At 39.5% G+C, this 17214-nt stretch overlaps 1 long non-coding RNA gene across 2 annotated transcripts in view; it reads right to left on the bottom strand.

The window, feature by feature from the left end:
- Positions 1-3927: 3927 nt before the first annotated feature.
- LOC127492676 (uncharacterized) overlaps positions 3928-17214 on the bottom strand; it is a 138785-nt gene continuing 125498 nt past the window's right edge. For both annotated transcript variants that reach the window (XR_011383170.1, XR_011383171.1), the window contains 2 exons: positions 9909-9973; positions 3928-9495 (listed from right to left, as the gene is read on the bottom strand). This is a non-coding gene — a long non-coding RNA (uncharacterized lncRNA). The remainder of the gene's footprint in view (positions 9496-9908; positions 9974-17214) is intronic.

Here is a 17214-nt window from a genome sequence, read left to right as displayed (position 1 = left end):
AAAATTCTGCTTATTCTTTGCACTTTAGATGATAATGTTTTATTGTTTTATTTCTGAAGTTGTTTATTGTATTTTAGTATGCATTTATGAGTGATAATTGCAGAATAATTTTAAGCTATTTATTAAAGAAATATATTCAAAAATGGAGAATGTATCGTGAGTTCCCATATACTTGTCACCCAGCTGCAACACTTATCAACTCATGCAGGCCTTACTTCACTTCCATCCTATCCAAGGCCCTCCCTCATCACTGCTCCCCTAGCAAGAGCTTTAACCAAACTCCAGACATAACTTCATTCTGTCTATAAATAGTTCAATGCATATCTCTCAAAGATAGAAATTCCAGACTAAGCATTTTATATCGACTTTATATTGATCTGGACTCCATGGGATTGCCTGGGGCATCCATGTGGAAGACAGAGAAGGATATTTCCATAGCTTGTGGTTAGAACACAATGAGCTATTTAATAAAACTTGTACTACACTAAGTTTTAGGTTATTCAATAAAGTTATTACAACTTGAGTATAAACTATTTTATAGGAGCGTTACAATCAGTTGATTCAGGAGCAGTAAGTTGGGAATCTGAGGTCCTGAATGAAGGCAACACAGTCTTGACCTCAAACATGGCAGTGACTGGCTGGAGAATGGCAAACATGCCACGTGGCTGTCAGAGACCGACTTCCCAGAGAGACATTTACATCTCTCATTTGGATTCTGCTACTTTTTGCTTTGATTCCAAATCCATATCCAAAACCTGCATAGACTGATCAGAGTTGTGTCAGGGATTATCTGTCACATGCTAAATAATAAAAGGAAAATGGACAACGTCCTCCACCACGTGTAGTGACTGCTCAGGCCAAAGAGTCTGCAGTACCTAAAGGACTTCATAAAAATTGTGTTGGGTGAGTTTGTTATCAATAGTAAGAAGTACCCAGGCCCCACAGCTGCTTGATCAGGTATACTTCTAAAACAAAGTCAAATGAAGTCTAACATACACAAGCCAAGAAGTCTGTGTTTTAAGCTGCAAGACTTTAAGGATGTTCAAGAAATAAGGTCCACATATTTCCAACTCATTTAGCATGAAATCTTTAAATCATTCTTTTCTTTAAAGGTTACGTGATATCTTTGAAATCCTTTGAACATTTTTCTGAAAGCCTTTACATTTCCACTGACAGATAAAGGTAAATGGGTCTTGGCACCACACATCGCCAGCCAGAATATAAACTTTTTTTTCTTATGAGTGTACATTGCAGTCAGGATTTTCTCTGATGTTTTGTAATTTGCAGTTGAGAAATGAACAATCATGCGTATTGTGTATTAGAAAGAACTGGATTTGGAGTGAAGTGATGGGGGTTTGCTCTCAGTTTGCCCACTTACTAGTGAATCACCTCTTCCTGAACCTCCATGTCCTCCACTGTCAGACTGCAGTGAGGATCAAGGAACACTGAAGTACTGTGGGTGAAAATGCTGGGAACAGGAAAAAATATCTCTGTACTGGTGAGGACGACTACCTGCAAGTGTCAAAGGCCAACTGACGGGCACACATTGACCTGTGGATGAGATGCTGGTTAAGACTCTCTCATCCCACATCAGAGCTCCTGTATTACGTACCAGGCTGCAGCTTCTAACTCAAGCTTCCTGCTAACACAGATCATGGGAGGCAGTGGTGAGGGATCAAATGCTTAATTCACTACTACCCCAAGCCAGAGACTTCGATTGAGCTCCTAACCCCCAAGTTCAGCCTGGTCCAGCCACAGCCACTGTGGACATTTGGGAAGTGAACTAGAAGTCAGAGCGTCCTCATTCTCTAGAGCTTCTCTGCTTTTCAAATAAATTATTTTTAAAATTTAAGCCAAATGAATTTATTGCACCAAAAAAAAAAAAAAGGAATTTGTTATCAAAATACGGCTCGGAAGGGAGCTGGTAGGAGCACACTAGGACTTGACTTCTGCTTCTCCAGCTCTTGACAGGCCTCTGTCATGGTGAAATGTTCAAGGTTCCACCCCACCACCAAACCTGCCACGACAAAATGTTCTGAGCTCAGTTCTTGATGACCTGGCTAGGGATGTGTACCCAGGGGTGCGAGGACGTGGTGCTCCCACTGGTCCACTACATCATGTGTCCACCCAAAATGCCCAAGGTAGGGTCACATAAACAAGAGTGGGGAGATCCTGAAGAAAAATTAGCACATACCAGCAAAGGTGAAAGAATGCTAGGCAGATCAGGACTCAAAAATACACAGCACATATGGCATGGTAATAATATATAATAATAGTAGTAGTAATAATTACATAGCTAGTATTGCAATATAATTATTAAATACCATGGATATGATGGAGTTAAAGAAAAAAAATCACTGTTCTGGGGCTGGCACTGTAGCATTCTAGGCTAAACCTCTATTTGAAGTGCCAGCATCCCATATGGGCACCAGTTTGTGTCCTGACCACTCCTTTTCTGATCCAGCTCTCTGTTTATAGCCTAGGAAAGCAATGGAAGATGGACCAACTGCTTTTGCCCCTGAACCCACTTGGGAGACCCAGAAGAAGATCCTGGCTCCTAGCTTAGGATCAGCCCAGCTCCAGCCATTGAGGCCATTTGGGGAGTGAAGCAGCAGATGGAAGATCTCTCTCTGTCCCTCCCTCTCTCTGTAACTCTGCCTCTCAAATAAATAAATAAATCTTTTATTAAAAAAAATCACTGTTTGACTTTCCTTATAAGATGTGAAAGACTGTAGAAACCAGTATCCTTTGAATTTTTTAAAGATTTATTTATTTTTTGAAAGTCAGAGTTATACAGAGAAAGACAGGCAGTGAGAGAGAGAGAGAGAGGTCTTCTATCCATTGGTTCACTCCTCAACTGGCCACAACAGCCGGAGCTGTGCCAATCTGAAGCCAGGTGCCAGGAGCTTCTTCCTGGTCTCCCACACAGGTGCAGGGGCCCAAAGACTTGGACCATCTTCTACTGCTTTCCCAGGCCAACCAGAGAGCTGGATTGGAAGAGGAACAGCTGGGACTAGAACTGGCACACATATGGGATGCCAGCGCTTCAGGCCAGGGCGTTAACCCACTGCGCCATAGTGCTGGCCCCTCTTTGAAAGATTTAAAATCCAAGAATAATATGCCACTCCCCAGTATGTTTATCAGTTTTGTGTTACTGTAATGAAATATCTGATAAAGGCTACTTATGAAGAAAGGAGTTTTATTTTGGCTCATGGTTCTAGAAGTTCAAAGTCCAAGATCAGGTTTTCTCATTGACTAGGCATCCTGGGGTTTCTTTCTGGTAGAATCCCAAAGTGACACAAAGCATCACATGGCAAGGCAGAGCACGTGTGCCTATCTATGTATCTCCTTTAGCTACCATGATTTGATCATGGAAAGCCCCAACCTGACAGTCTAATCCAGTCTCATCACATCCCAAAGGCTTCACATTTAAACACCTGCAATGGTACCTTCTCAACCTAAAAACCTTAGGGGACAACCCTTTAACACATGGGTCTTTGGAGGACACCCAAACTAATATCCAAATCATAGCACCCAGTCAGAGCTTCTAGTCTGCTTCCAAAGCAGACCCTGAGATGGGGGTTTTCATGTCAGAATTTTATGCAGGCATGCACTAGAGGTCATAAATATCTGTGTGGCACAAAGGAGTCAGGACCAGTTCAATGCATGGGTCAGCAAACTTTTTCCATAAGGATACTGACAGTACTTGGTTATTATAAAGAACCTGGTTCTGTAGGAAAAAACAGCTTTTGTGGCAACTATTCAATGCTATTATTATAACACAAATGCACCCATAGAAAATACTTAAATGATTAAGCTTGTGTGTGTTGCAATAAAAGTTCACTTATGGACAATTAAATTGAATTTCATATAATGTTAAGGATCACAAAATATCATTTTCTTGCTTATTTTTTCAATAATTTAACTCACAGTCTAAACAAAACAAAAACAAGCAGCAAAGCAGATCTGGCCAGTAAGCTATAGAAAAGGCTCATCCCTGGTTTAAAAGAAGTTGAAGTAAGATGCAGTAGCAACAGGGCCTCTGCCTATCCCAATGGGATCTCCTGAGATGAAATGGTCCTGCAGAGTTGCCTGAGTCAGGGGTAAACTGTCCCTGAACTGGGGGCAGAAGTAGGCTCTTCCTCAGTCTATATGGGTACAAGCTATTCAGATTCTGGGATTCAGATGAGGGAGATGGAAAGGGGTACATGTTCCTTGCTTGCATTTAAGGTGATAGTAGTGGGTCCAACAGGCCTTGGTGACAAAGGGCTCACTCTTGTATCATTCCTGGTCACTCCTGGTGCTTGGACTTAAGTTCCTACTGGATGCATCATGATATACTTGGAACTGGATCCCCAAACCCCAAACTTTCACCATCTACTGTTTGTTTCAAATTCTAGAACTCTCCAGATATGGAATAATCCTGACATTTTTTGCACCTGGAAGTTCACCAAAAACATCTATCTTCAATTTCTTCTAGGTTCTCACGGCCTTAATAGTACATGTGAGGCCGGCGCCGTGGCTCAATAGGCTAATCCTCCGCCTGTGGTGCCAGCACACTGGGTTCTAGTCCCGGTTGGGGCGCTGGATTCTATCCCAGTTGCCCCTCTTCCAGTCCAGCTCTCTGCTGTGGCCTGGCAGTGCAGTGGAGGATGGCCCAAGTTCTTGGGCCCTGCACCCACATGGGAGACCAGGAGAAGCACCTGGCTCCTGGCTTTGGATCAGCGCGGAGCGCCGGCCACAGCGCTCTGGCAGCAGTGCTCCGGCCACAGCGGCCATTGGAGGATGAACCAACGGTAAAGGAAGACCTTTCTGTCTGTCTTTCTCTCATTGTCCACTCTGCCTGTCAAAAAAAAAAATAGTACATGTGTAGCTCAGGGAGTAAGTATACTTGCTGACTGTTCAAACAGGTGAACTTCCTATCTTTCTGTCTTGTAGGAGCTCTACCCTGAACAATTCTTACCTTTGTTCCTCAGATTATAGAAAATGAATCAGAAACAATTCAAACCCTATTCCCAAGGCAAGGATTGAGAGGAAAAAAATCTCACTTCACAAACTCAGGATTCTCTTAAGCAGTCTCTTACTTCAGAGTCTCCCTGTTGGAGTGATGGTGGGGGTGGCAGATAGTAGGGCTGCCTTTCTCTCTCCTGCCAGCTGTCTAAAAGCCTTCTGGGGATATGGTTGGCCAAATTGCTGGCAGGTACTCTGTACAATCTGTCTGTAATTTGGGGCTTTAACTGCAGTTCCTGCCAATAGAGAAGATCCTGTTCAACATTAGCTGATATATTTTTGCTTTCGCTTTTGCTGTTGATTTGTGTTGTGTTGGGTTCTGCTGGGTTAGGGTTTGGCTGTTGTTATTTGTTTTGGTTTTGCTTTGACAGGTAACAGTGCACTATTATAGATTTAAAACCAACCAACAAACAAAACTCCCTCTGAAAAGTCCATGTTTGCTTTTCTAATTTTTTCTTATCAAGTCCTCTCTAAGGAATTTAATGGCTATGTTTATGGGGTTTATCCTTAGGAAAACAATATAGTACTTGCATAGCTGGTAGTCATTCATGATTGCTTAAAATTAGGTACTTGGGCATAGGAGGTAACAGTAGTCCTTTTTATTCTTTTTTTAAAGATTTATTTATTTATTTATTTGGAAGTAAGAATTATACAGAGAGAGAAGGAGAGGCAGAGAAACAAAGAGATAGAGAGAGAGGTCTTCCATCCACTGGTTCACTCCCCAATTAGCCACAACAGCCGGAGCTGCGCCAATCCGAAGCCAGGAACCAGGAGCTTCCTCCAGGTCCCCCACGTGGGTGCAGGGGCCCAAAGACTTGGGCCACCTCCTATTGCTTTCCCAGGCCATAGCAGAGAACAGCTGGGTCTCTAACCGGTGTCCATATGGGATGCCACCACTGCAGGCGGCAGCTTTATCCATTATGCCACAGCACCGGTCCCAAGCATTCCTTTTCCAATCTAACTTTCTTAGAATTCTGCAGTTTATATTCTACTTATAAACTGGCTATTGCAGAAAGGCTGGTCCATACCATCAAGAAGTCGGTATCTATTATGAACTGTGCATGACTATTTACCAGGCACAGATCTATGCTCATGTATTTGCATGTCTGCAACTTCCAAGTACATGTTTCCACTGATACACTCATCAGTAGGATTGAGATGAAAAAGAGTTTTTCAGTTGTCACTATTACCACATGTGGAGCAATAACTAGGTGGATGGAAACAGAGTTCAACCATATCGTTGCTATAGAGGTAGTTTTCCAAAAAGAGATCCATAGGTGCAGACACGCAAGATTGGACTGCCCTTCAAATTCAGACAGACTGTAAAACAGCTTTGATCTACCAAATAGGAAGACCTGTGATCTTCCCCTGACTGGTTGTGAAAAGTAGCAGAAATCAAATCATGGAAGATTCTTCTTCACTAAACCTTCGAAAACAGAGAGACATTGAGTCCTTTTCTTCTTCAACTTCTTATGCATATGCACTTCTGTAACAGGAAATTGCCTCTGTGTTTGACTTTTTGGGGAAAGTGCTATGTGGTAGAAAAGGTACCCTAATCCACTGCCGGTGGGAATGTAAACTAGTACAGCCATTGTGGAACTCAGTATGGAGTTACCTCAGAAAGGGGAAAATAGATATACCACATGACCCAGCCATCCCACTCCTGGGAATTTACCCAAATGAAATCAACATATGAAAGAGTTATTGCAGTTCAACTGACAATAGCTAAGATGTGAAATCAACCCAAATGTCTATCAACTGATTACTGCATAAAGAAATTATATGTGGAATACTACTCAGATGTAAATAAAATGAAATCCTCTCTTTTGCAACAAAAGTAATGCAACTGGAAATGGAAATGATTATACTTAATGAAATAAGCCAGCCCCCAAAAGACAAATACTGTATGTTTTCCATGATCTGTGGTAACTAAGAAAGCCAAAAAAATGTAATGTATATGAATAAAACTGACACTTTGAGATTTGGTGATTTTTACAGCCCTTGTCTCTACTGTTGAAGTGGTTTTTTTTTCTTCTTACTGTTTAATTCTATATTTTGTGTGGGGTTAATATTATAAGATAAACTGAGAGTATATCATTGTAAAAATTAAAGGAAGGAGGAGGGTGGGTAAGAGAGAGGGTAGGGTGGGAAGTATTACTAAGGTCCTAAATCTGTATATATGAAATACATGGAAGTTGTTCACCTTAAAAAAAATTTAAAAATAAAAACAAGACAAAGCAAAAAGCAAGCTCCATTTGATTCCGTCTAGTCCACACTGACAGCAGAAAGCACTATCACCCAGGATCTGTCTAAGGCAGGTTTTCCAGCTATTGGGACCTCTTCCAAGGACTCCACTTTCTTGTTTGCTGTTTGCTTCAAGTGGATCAGGAATCTACGAGGATATTGACACCAACCACAAGGCAATTAGGGGCATGCTAATAAGTCATACCCATTGTCTTTCTTCTGGAATAAGTCCTTCTTTGACCACCATATGGACTTGACTCACCCCCTGAAGAGTAGGTTGCTGTTCCTGTCCTGCAACTGATGGTAATTTTATGCCTAATAAAGGCTTCATTAAAACACAGGCATAATGAGGCACTGTATGTAATAGCTGGTAAGTCTGTAAGTTTGGTGTATTTTATATTAAAATGTGCACATTATTTCTTCCGTGCTTCTTAATTAAAAAGGACAATAATGTAAGCACATCATTCTTGAATGATGAGTCTACTTGCACCTCCTTGTAAATTAGATCCCACATTGAATACATCTTGTACACAGATGGGAATTTGTTTAATGAAAAGGAAAACAAAATAAGAAGTAAATTCTGTTAGTAGAGCTCCATCTCCTTTTCTATGCAATGTTGACAACAGAAGTGGATTTCCTAGAGAGGCAGGCATTTGGCCTAGCAATTAGGATACCACCTGGGATGTATGCAACCCATATCAATGCCATCAGCGCAGGAGTTTCACTGCAGCTATGCTCTTGATTCTAAATTCCTACTAATGTGTACCGTGCGAGCAGCAGGGAAGGGCACAAGTACTTGGTTCCCTGCTACCCACGTGTAAGACCTGGATTGAGTTCCAGATTCCTGGCTATGGCCTGGCTCAGACCTTGGATGTTGAGGGCATTTGGGACATGAACTAGCAAATGAAAGATCTCTGTCTCCTTTCTCTCTCTCTCTCTCTCTCTCCTCCTTTCAAATAAATAAAAATAAATCAACAAAAATATTTAAAAGACTATTTCATGGAGCTGTATTGTCCTAAGACACAATTTCTATGCCGCTAGCTATACCTTAATGAGAGCTGCAAGAGATCCTAGGAGATTTAAACAATATAGAGGTGATAATCTTGGCAATGATTTTATTGTTGGATCTACTGAACATTTCCATTACTTCTGTTAACACCTACATTTCACTTTCCTTAAATGGATTGCTTCTCTGGCTCAGAAAGAGGATTCTTTCCTATTAGATTCCACTCCCATCCCCTTGTTACTCCTTCACCTTGGAAATAGGAGAAAAATCGGCAATCTCTGAAAGAACTCTAGTTGGTCTTTTGTGTGGTACTTGCAAGATGCCTACATTAGCCCAGAGGATTCTTGACTGGCAATCATTACTACATCCACTGTTAACTCATGAGTAGACCCAAACAGCATCAACCAAGTTTTCAATGTAATAAGTAGTTAATGGTTTCATTTGGTGGTTTCTTCAATCAACTAATTGCAGCCTTTAAAAGGATATCACTGCTTGGCTAAAAGAAAAGTTAAGCTAATCAAAAAATTTTCAGAAATGACTGAAAAGTCAGAAAAATGAGTTTAAGATATTAAAGAAATCATGCTGCCACTTTCAGAGAGACAGTCAATCCATAGGCTTGGAATTCTGAAATTCCAAGTGTTTCCTGGGTTCAGTGGTAGAACTTCAGAGTTAAGGCTATTAACAACATGGAAATAATATTAGAAACAATATGGAAGTAATATTAGAAACAATCTAACCCAAATTCCTCAGTTTATAAACAACAAGTGAAATCTGGACATTAAAACTGCTTGACCAAAGACTGAAAACAGACTTACACTTAAAGCTATGTCCTCTATGTTGTTTGGAAGCTGTTAGTATAGAGTTGTGTGTACTAATGAAATTAGGTATAGGACAAGAACAATGCCACACTTATTTAAATATTTTCACAGTAATTTTTAAAGCATAATAATTATCATTAATGTATAGTATTTTCAGAAATAGTGATTACAATAAATTTCATAGAGTCAAATCAGAATGTTTATCTTTGCATACACTGTATTGGTTCTGACACCCACCATCAATGTAAACGTGCAATTTGCTTACATAGCATGGAATTACACAAAGGCATACTCAGGTCTGACAATCTCTAGGTGGTGGTTGCTCTGTATTCTCTTACCTGCTTGTGCATTCAATCTGTTATACCAAGTTATTCTCGTATGTATATGGAGAAAATTCACTCTCACACAGATAGGTAACTGGAAAAGGTAGAAGTATTTTAATAGCCATTTCAGATAACTGTCAATATTCTTCTTTGATGCAATACTCAAATGCAACAAGATGTCGTTTCTTGGAGATCATTTGCAATATGAAATCAGAGACTTTTCATACTGTCCCATTAACACATTTGGTCTACCTTACAATTGACCTGGATCTTGCATGCATGACTTTATACATTTAAGAAATACTGGTCACTGAGTTTCACAGAGACTTTAAATGTTAATACATTTAATTCTATGGTATAAAAAAACTACATTCACTAGTAGTACAAAAACAGCATAATATTGTATTGAAAGCAGTTTTAACACAGACCCATAAAAAGGGGTTTTTAGTGGCCCCAGACCACACTTTAAGAACTGTACTTGAAATGGTATAATTGCATTGTACTCACCATTTCTGAGATTTCAGTTCTTCCATTTCTACCATTTTTCCTGAACCAGAAGTCAGAAACACTTTCTGTCACAAAAGAAACATTGACAGTGAAGAATGATAAAGAGCTACTGGTAATTTCAACAACCCATTCAATCACACATTTAAGGTAGTCTTCTCAAAGCTCATGAAAAATATGTGTTATGAGAAAAACTAGGCATAGATTTCAAAAAAATTGTGCTGAAATAAATTTATCCTTTTAAAAAAGATTTATTTATTTATTTGAAAGTCAGAGTTACAAAAAGAGGAAGAGACACAGAGAGGTATCTTCCATCTGTTGGTTCATTCCCCACATGGTTGCAACAGCCAGGGATGGGCCAGGGTGAAGCCAGGAGCTTCATAACTCTCTCATGTGGGTGGTATGGGCACAAATACTTGGCCATCTTCCACTGATTTTCTGAAGCCATCATCAGGGGGCTGGATCAGAAGCGAAGCAGCTGGGACACAAACCAGCACCCATAAGGGATATCAGTGTTAAAGATGGTGATTTTACCAACTATACCACAATGCCAGCCCCAATAAGCTTATCATTTAATTCCATCTTCCCATGAACTTGTTGGAACATCTTTGCAAGTTTATTGAATGCCAGCCACAGCCTAGACATTGTCCCAGGCAACCATTCAGAGAGTTGGCAAGAATGAATGATGCTCACACAATAAGATAGTTTCACTGCTTCTGTCTGAGACACAGATTCATTTTTATCAAAATAGTCAAACTATAACCTACATCAGTAACTATGGTTCCTCAAGTAATTCACACTTGTGTTTTAAAGATACAAGTCACCATGGGTTATATATAAGAACACTCTATTATCTTTGCAACTTATCTAGAACCCTAAAATTATGTAAAGTAAAACTTTATTTTTAAGTTAATTAATACAGTATTCTCTGATTTCTTTAGTCAAAAATATTGGATTAAGAATTGGTTTAAGATGGTCATTTCTCTTTTATAAAGAAATTGATTGCACTTAGAAATTTTACCTTCAAAACAGAACAATAAATTTTATTCCAAGGAAGAAATGAATTTGATAAGGGTATAAAAATGAACTCAGAAACACGAAAAATTAATAAACATCCATTACACTAATATATATCCTATGCCTGCTCTTTCTCCATTTGTTTCTAAGCTAAATGTGCTCCTTTCCACCTTTGCAATAACTCTCTACATTAGGTCCTATGTTTCTCGTCCTTTACAGGGCAATTTATTTGTCAGTGACAGAGCCAGAGCTAGAAACATGGTCTCTCCGGATCCAGAGCCCTTGATTTCAGCTGCTTGGCTCTGCTGCTCTTACTGATGTGATTTCCAGAGATGGAAATTTTACAGTCAATGCTGCAATGATGAACAGAGAAATGCTTTCATTATTGCTGGAATCAGTACCTAATTTTCACGCTACCTTTACCCCTGGGCCAATTATAAGGATGGGACGGTAGTCTGGACCAGGATGGGTATGCTTTTAAACTAAGGTGTCCTGTATATGCATTGGGTAACAAATCAAGACATCCAACAACAGAAGCCCAGAAATCCAAAGCAGTTCACACAGAAAGAGAATTTAATATGCTTCCCTTACCACATGGGAAAAAAAAAAAAAACAAATTTAATACAATTAATGTTTGCCTTCGTTTATGAAATAAATTATGATTTTAGTAAGCATTTTAGTCTAAAGATTTTGAAACATACTCAAAAATAGAGAGAATGGGCATATAAATCCTGAACAATGAGGTTAAACAATAATCAACCTTTGACAACCTTATTTATATTTTACTTACACATTTTTTGGAATGAGGACTACAATACTTTAAAACAATCCCATACCTTACATCTGTATCATTGTCTAATCCAGTGAGTACTAGCTTTAAGATAACCTCAGAACATTCTCATTGAATGAACAATTCCTTAATATCTCTAATACTCTGCATTTACATTCTTAGGACTGCCTCAAGAATTGCATCATGTGATTAGCTTATTTAAATCAGGAGCCAAATATGCTGTATATATTGCATTTGACTGGTGTATATCTGAGGTTTATTTTCATCTCTCAGTCTCCTCTCTCTTCTTTTACACCATTTATTTGTCAAAACAACCATGTTATTTGTCTTGCTGCATTTCCTATGTTCTAGGCTTGGTAGTTGCTTCCTTGTGCAGTCATCTGACATATTCCTTGGCTTCTCATATTTTCTCTTAACTGCTAATAAGATGAAAAGATTTGATGAGATGCAGTTTAATTTTTTTGCCAAGAATAAATGCTGCATTTTAATTGGCACTAGATGTTTGGATAGAGTCAGTAGATTCCAGTGTGGTCAGCCTGGTCCAGTCATTATAGAGTTCCCTGCTGACCTGCACTTAATGATTTTAGCAGGCAATTTTTATGGTCACCTAAATCCAGTTTCTCATGGGGCTGCAAAATTATTATCTAGTTCTATCATTCCTTCTGTACTTACAAGCTGGAATTCTCTTCCAAATATTACTCTGAAATATAATGTATGCCCTCCATTGAAAAATAAATGTTTGATTCTAAATACATTTATTTACCAGTACTCAAAGAGTTGGCTGACATCCTAGAAACTTCCAAAGATGACCAATTTTGTTTGCACCATTTTGAAATCACATATTTTTACATACTTAAAATGTTCAATCCATAACAGCCTTTATTTTGATCCTGCAATTGTCTAAGATCTAGCTACGGATGTCTCTTCAAATCCCCCGTGTCCTTTATACACAATTTCAGGATGATTCAACTTTGTCTCTCACACATTTCAAGCTGAAGGAATGCAAACTGGAACTGATAATTTCTCCAGGGATGCCCATTTCCCTCACATGGGAAACAGAAATTAGAGAACAACCAGGCATATCATAATTTTATTATTTCAGATTGTGAATCTGTTGTCTGGCTAAACTGCTTTGGCAAGAAATTATGCTGGGGCCAGGGCTGTGGAACAGTAGGTTAATCCTACACCTGCGGTGCCAGCATCCCATATGGTCACCAGGTCTAGTCCTGGCTGCTCCTCTTCCCATTCAGCTCTCTGCTATGGCCAGGGAAAACAGTAGAAGATGGCCCAAGTGCTTGGGTCCCAGCACCCATGTGGGAGACCAGGAAGAAGCTCCTGGCTTCGGATGGGCTCAGCTCCAGCCATTGAGGCCATTTGGGGAGTGAACCAGTGGAGGGAAGACCTTTCTATCTTTCCCTCTCACTGCCTATATTTTTAATTTTTTAAAGATTTATTTATTTGAAAGTCAGAGTTACACAGAAAGAGAAGGAGAGGCAGAGAGAGAGAGAGTTCTTTCATCCACTGGTTCACTCCCCAGTTGGCTGCAACAACCAGAGCTCCGCCAATCCGAAGCCAGGAGCCAGGAGTTTCTTCTGGGTCTTCTCATGTGGGTGTAGGGGCCCAAGGATCTAGGCCTTCTTCCACTGCTATCCCAGGCCATATCAGAGAGCTGGATCGGAAGTGGAGCAGCTGGCTCTCAAACCAGTGCTCATGTGGGATGCCAGCACTGCAGGCAGCGGCTTTACCCACTATGCCACAGTGCCGGCCCCCTCACTGCCTATAACTCTACCTCTCAAATAAATACTAAAATCTTTAAAAAAAAGAAATTATGCTAACTTTACCTAAGATTTCTCATTGTACAAATAAAAATGTAGAGCAAAATGATCTTATGAAAACAGACTGAAACAACCCTGACATTTTTATGGCATTGTTCTATATAAATAGGTACATTTTTTAACATCTGACAATAGAAAACCAAAATCAGAAAGTAACTATATTACATAATATGTCTTGTTACAGAAGCTAAAAGAAGAAACTACCATGGTTGCCATATTAGCCAAGAGGTACACATTCTAGAAGGGATGAATTTTCTCTCTGGGTATCAAGTTTGTTAGATACACCAGGTATGCACAACTGTACTGTGGGACATCGACTATGGGACCATGTCTTACCAGTCTTTCATTTACCAAGTAATTATCACATGCTAAATAGTTCATTACCAATTATACTGAAAGACACTAATAAAGTTGTACCACTTTTTGAAAAAGTAACTAGCTATGTTTATGAAAAATATATAACATGCTCCTTGTTTATGTCCTACTTCTTTGGTTTTATATACATAAAAACTTGCCTCCTTCAAGAGATATTTTTATGTACTTTAGGAAAAAAAAAAAAAAACAAGAGGAAAGCATAAACTCAGGCCACACATAATTTATTGCCAGATTAAATATTATCATCACTAAAAGAACAATTATTTCAAAGAATGATTGTTCTTTAGGAAAATCAACAAAAAGAACAATGGAGAAAATACTTTCAATATACTATCTTTCTTTCCTTTTTTTAAAAATTCTCCAAGCCTTTGTGCCTAAGGAAGCAAACTGCTGTTTTACTTCCCTGAAGACTGATAAAACCATGCAAGAACATCAGAGAAAAAAATGAATGCAAGATAGGTGCCATCCCCAAGGGAACAGAATACTTCTTTGTTTTTTATTTCCATTGGAAATCTGGAGATTTTGCATGCAAACATCTTATTTCATGGCACTGCTTCTCAAATTGAGAGATTAAATCTAGCTCCGCATAAAGCTTTTTCAATAAAGTAGGTTGCACACTCTTCTGTTTATGGAAAATTGATGCATAGTCTGATATACTTTCAATTGCTAACTTTTGTTTCACAAAAGCTGGAAGGAATTTCAACCAACCATTATATAATCAAGCAAATATTTCCTACCTATCTTGTCCCCAACATAACTGGCTGCCAAATGTAGTTTTGACTACTGTAAATCACTATGCATTTTAACAGGTGAAACAGACTCTCCAGTTCTGTTAGAAAGGGTACAAATAGCAGAAACTATCCATCATTATCAGTAGAATGCCCCCAATCTTTGTACATGGTGTAGAATGACTATTATATGACATAATTTAATGTTACAGTGGTTATAGTGCTTTATTTAAGTAGTTTTTTTACAGTCCTGAGATATGAACAGTTACTTATTACAAGTTTCACTAAGTCTTCCTATGTTTATACTCAACTCTCACAACAGACAGAGTAAAGCTTGCAACTTGAGTGTTTACTTAGCCATAAAATTTACAGACTTGTAACATCAAAATTCCTCTTGAGTTCAACACAGTACATAGTGCAGGAGGAAGCAAACAGAATAATGCAGTTGTGTGTGTGTGTGTGTGTGTGTTTTAAATGAAAAAGAAAGTTATCTCAATGTATACAACTACCAATTTGTCATGGACAGAAACCATGCTTGAGTAAATATGCCTCAGCCTATAAGGTGGCTTCTGCCTCCAGAAATGTTTGCACTTGGGCTTCCTATTTGGCTCCATCCAAGAGGACAGAAATGCATGCTTAGGAAAGAGGACCTGAGCTGCAGAAGACTTTAGAATGATTCTCTGGAGTCTTCTGAAATGCATCTTCAGCGAAGCAGGGAGGACGCAGTAGAACATTCAGGTTTTAGAACTGACTTCCTGTGGTCAAGCTTACCTCAGCACCACGGCTCTCTGACTTGGGGGTAACCACTTTACCTCTTTCTGTCTATGCCTCTGGAAAATCAGACGCTTTTTTAGTAAGAGGCTCAAATAAGTAACATACATAAAGCCCTTGGAACAGAGCCTGGCATGTGAAAAGTACAATATTTATGACAGCAATTACTATTTATTAAAGAAGCTTCATTGCAAATCATGAATTGCCACCAATGTTGTCCATTTGCTCATACAACAAGCTTATATTTATATTTACAGTGAAGGTAAATGGCGACCTCAAAAAGTTCATGAAAATGGAATTAAATAGATTAGTTTATTTTGGTGCCAAAAATTTGAAAAGTTTGATCATAATACAAATACTTCATGAATTTTTGAAGACCCCTTGTATGCATGGATTTCAAATCTTTTTGCATGAACATAAACCTTTTTTTATTTAGAAATTAGAGGAAGTAGGTACACGCTGTCATTTTTCTAACTTTTATTTAATAAATATAAATTTCCAAAGTACAACTTTTGGATTATAGTGATTTTCCCCCCCAATAACTTCCTAACCACCCACAACCCTCCCATCTCCCGCTCCCTCTCCCATTCCATTCACATCAAGATTCATTTTCAATTATCTTTATATACAGAAGATCAATTTAGTATATATTAAGTAAAGATTTCAACTGTTTGCACTCACACAGAAACACAAAGTGTAAAGTACTATCTGAGTATTAGTTATATCATTAATTCACATTGTACAACACATTAAGGACAGAGATCCTACATGGGGAGGAAGTGCACAGTGACTCCTGTTGTTGACTTAACAATTGACACTCTTGTTTATGGCGTCAGTAATCACCCTAGGCTCTTGTCATGAGTTGCCAAGGCTATGGAAGCCTTTTGAGTTCACCAACTCTGATCATATTTAGACAAGATCATAGTCAAAGTGGAAGTTCTCTCCTCCCTTCAGAGAAAGGCACCTCCTTCTTTGATGGCCCATTCTTTCCACTGGGATCTCACTGAGATCTTTCATTTAGGTCTCTCTTTTTTTTTCAGAGTGTCTTGGCTTTCCATGCCTAAAATACTCTCATGGGCTCTTCAGCCAGCTGAATGCCTTAAGGGCTGATTCTGAGAGAGCAGAGGTATTACACAATTGCTATGATTGGCAGCAGAGGCCATGCTCAGAGAGCATCCCACACAGCCCCAGCCCGTGCTTCAGCCCCACGGTCTACAGACCCCTCCATTTGGAAGCCTAGGGCCTCTGCAGGAGATTCTCTCAGCTTCCTGGAGGTTAGGCCCAGAATATGAGGCAAGGAGACTCCCAAAATTCTCACAGGGCTCAGCACAAGTGTAGTCCCCAGCACACGGAGGTTGGCCAGGGTGTGGGCGGTGGGTTGCTCTTGAAGGGTACCACAAACCAAGCTGTAGTGGGAGGGCTCCTGGCTCATTCACATTTAACAATTATCCACAGTTATTCTTTGTGAAATTCAATGTCTTGCAGAAAATTACATTCTGAGCCTTTCCATTGATCTAGGCAATGAATAAAGGCCCACGACATAGTAGTGGGCAGCAGTGGTGAGCAGGTGGAAAGCGTTCTTGAGATCGCATCAGCCAGGAGCGAGCCACATCCCAAGTAGGACAAGATCAGTGGGTGACCCTAGATGCTGGCTGAGGTGCTACACTGACCACCAGGAGTTCCCAGAAACACACAGTAGAGGAAGCTCAAAAGGACTGGAGTTTCCATAATCAAAATAAGGGGGATTTGAGCCATTGTCGCATTGTTATTTGGACATGAAAAGAAAACAGCCC

The sequence above is a fragment of the Oryctolagus cuniculus genome, chromosome 16, assembly GCF_964237555.1.
Source record: "Oryctolagus cuniculus chromosome 16, mOryCun1.1, whole genome shotgun sequence".
NCBI classification, from domain to species: Eukaryota; Metazoa; Chordata; class Mammalia; order Lagomorpha; family Leporidae; genus Oryctolagus; species Oryctolagus cuniculus.
The sequence above is the reverse complement of the archived record's forward strand: the minus strand, read 5'-3'. Positions and strand labels throughout refer to the sequence as shown.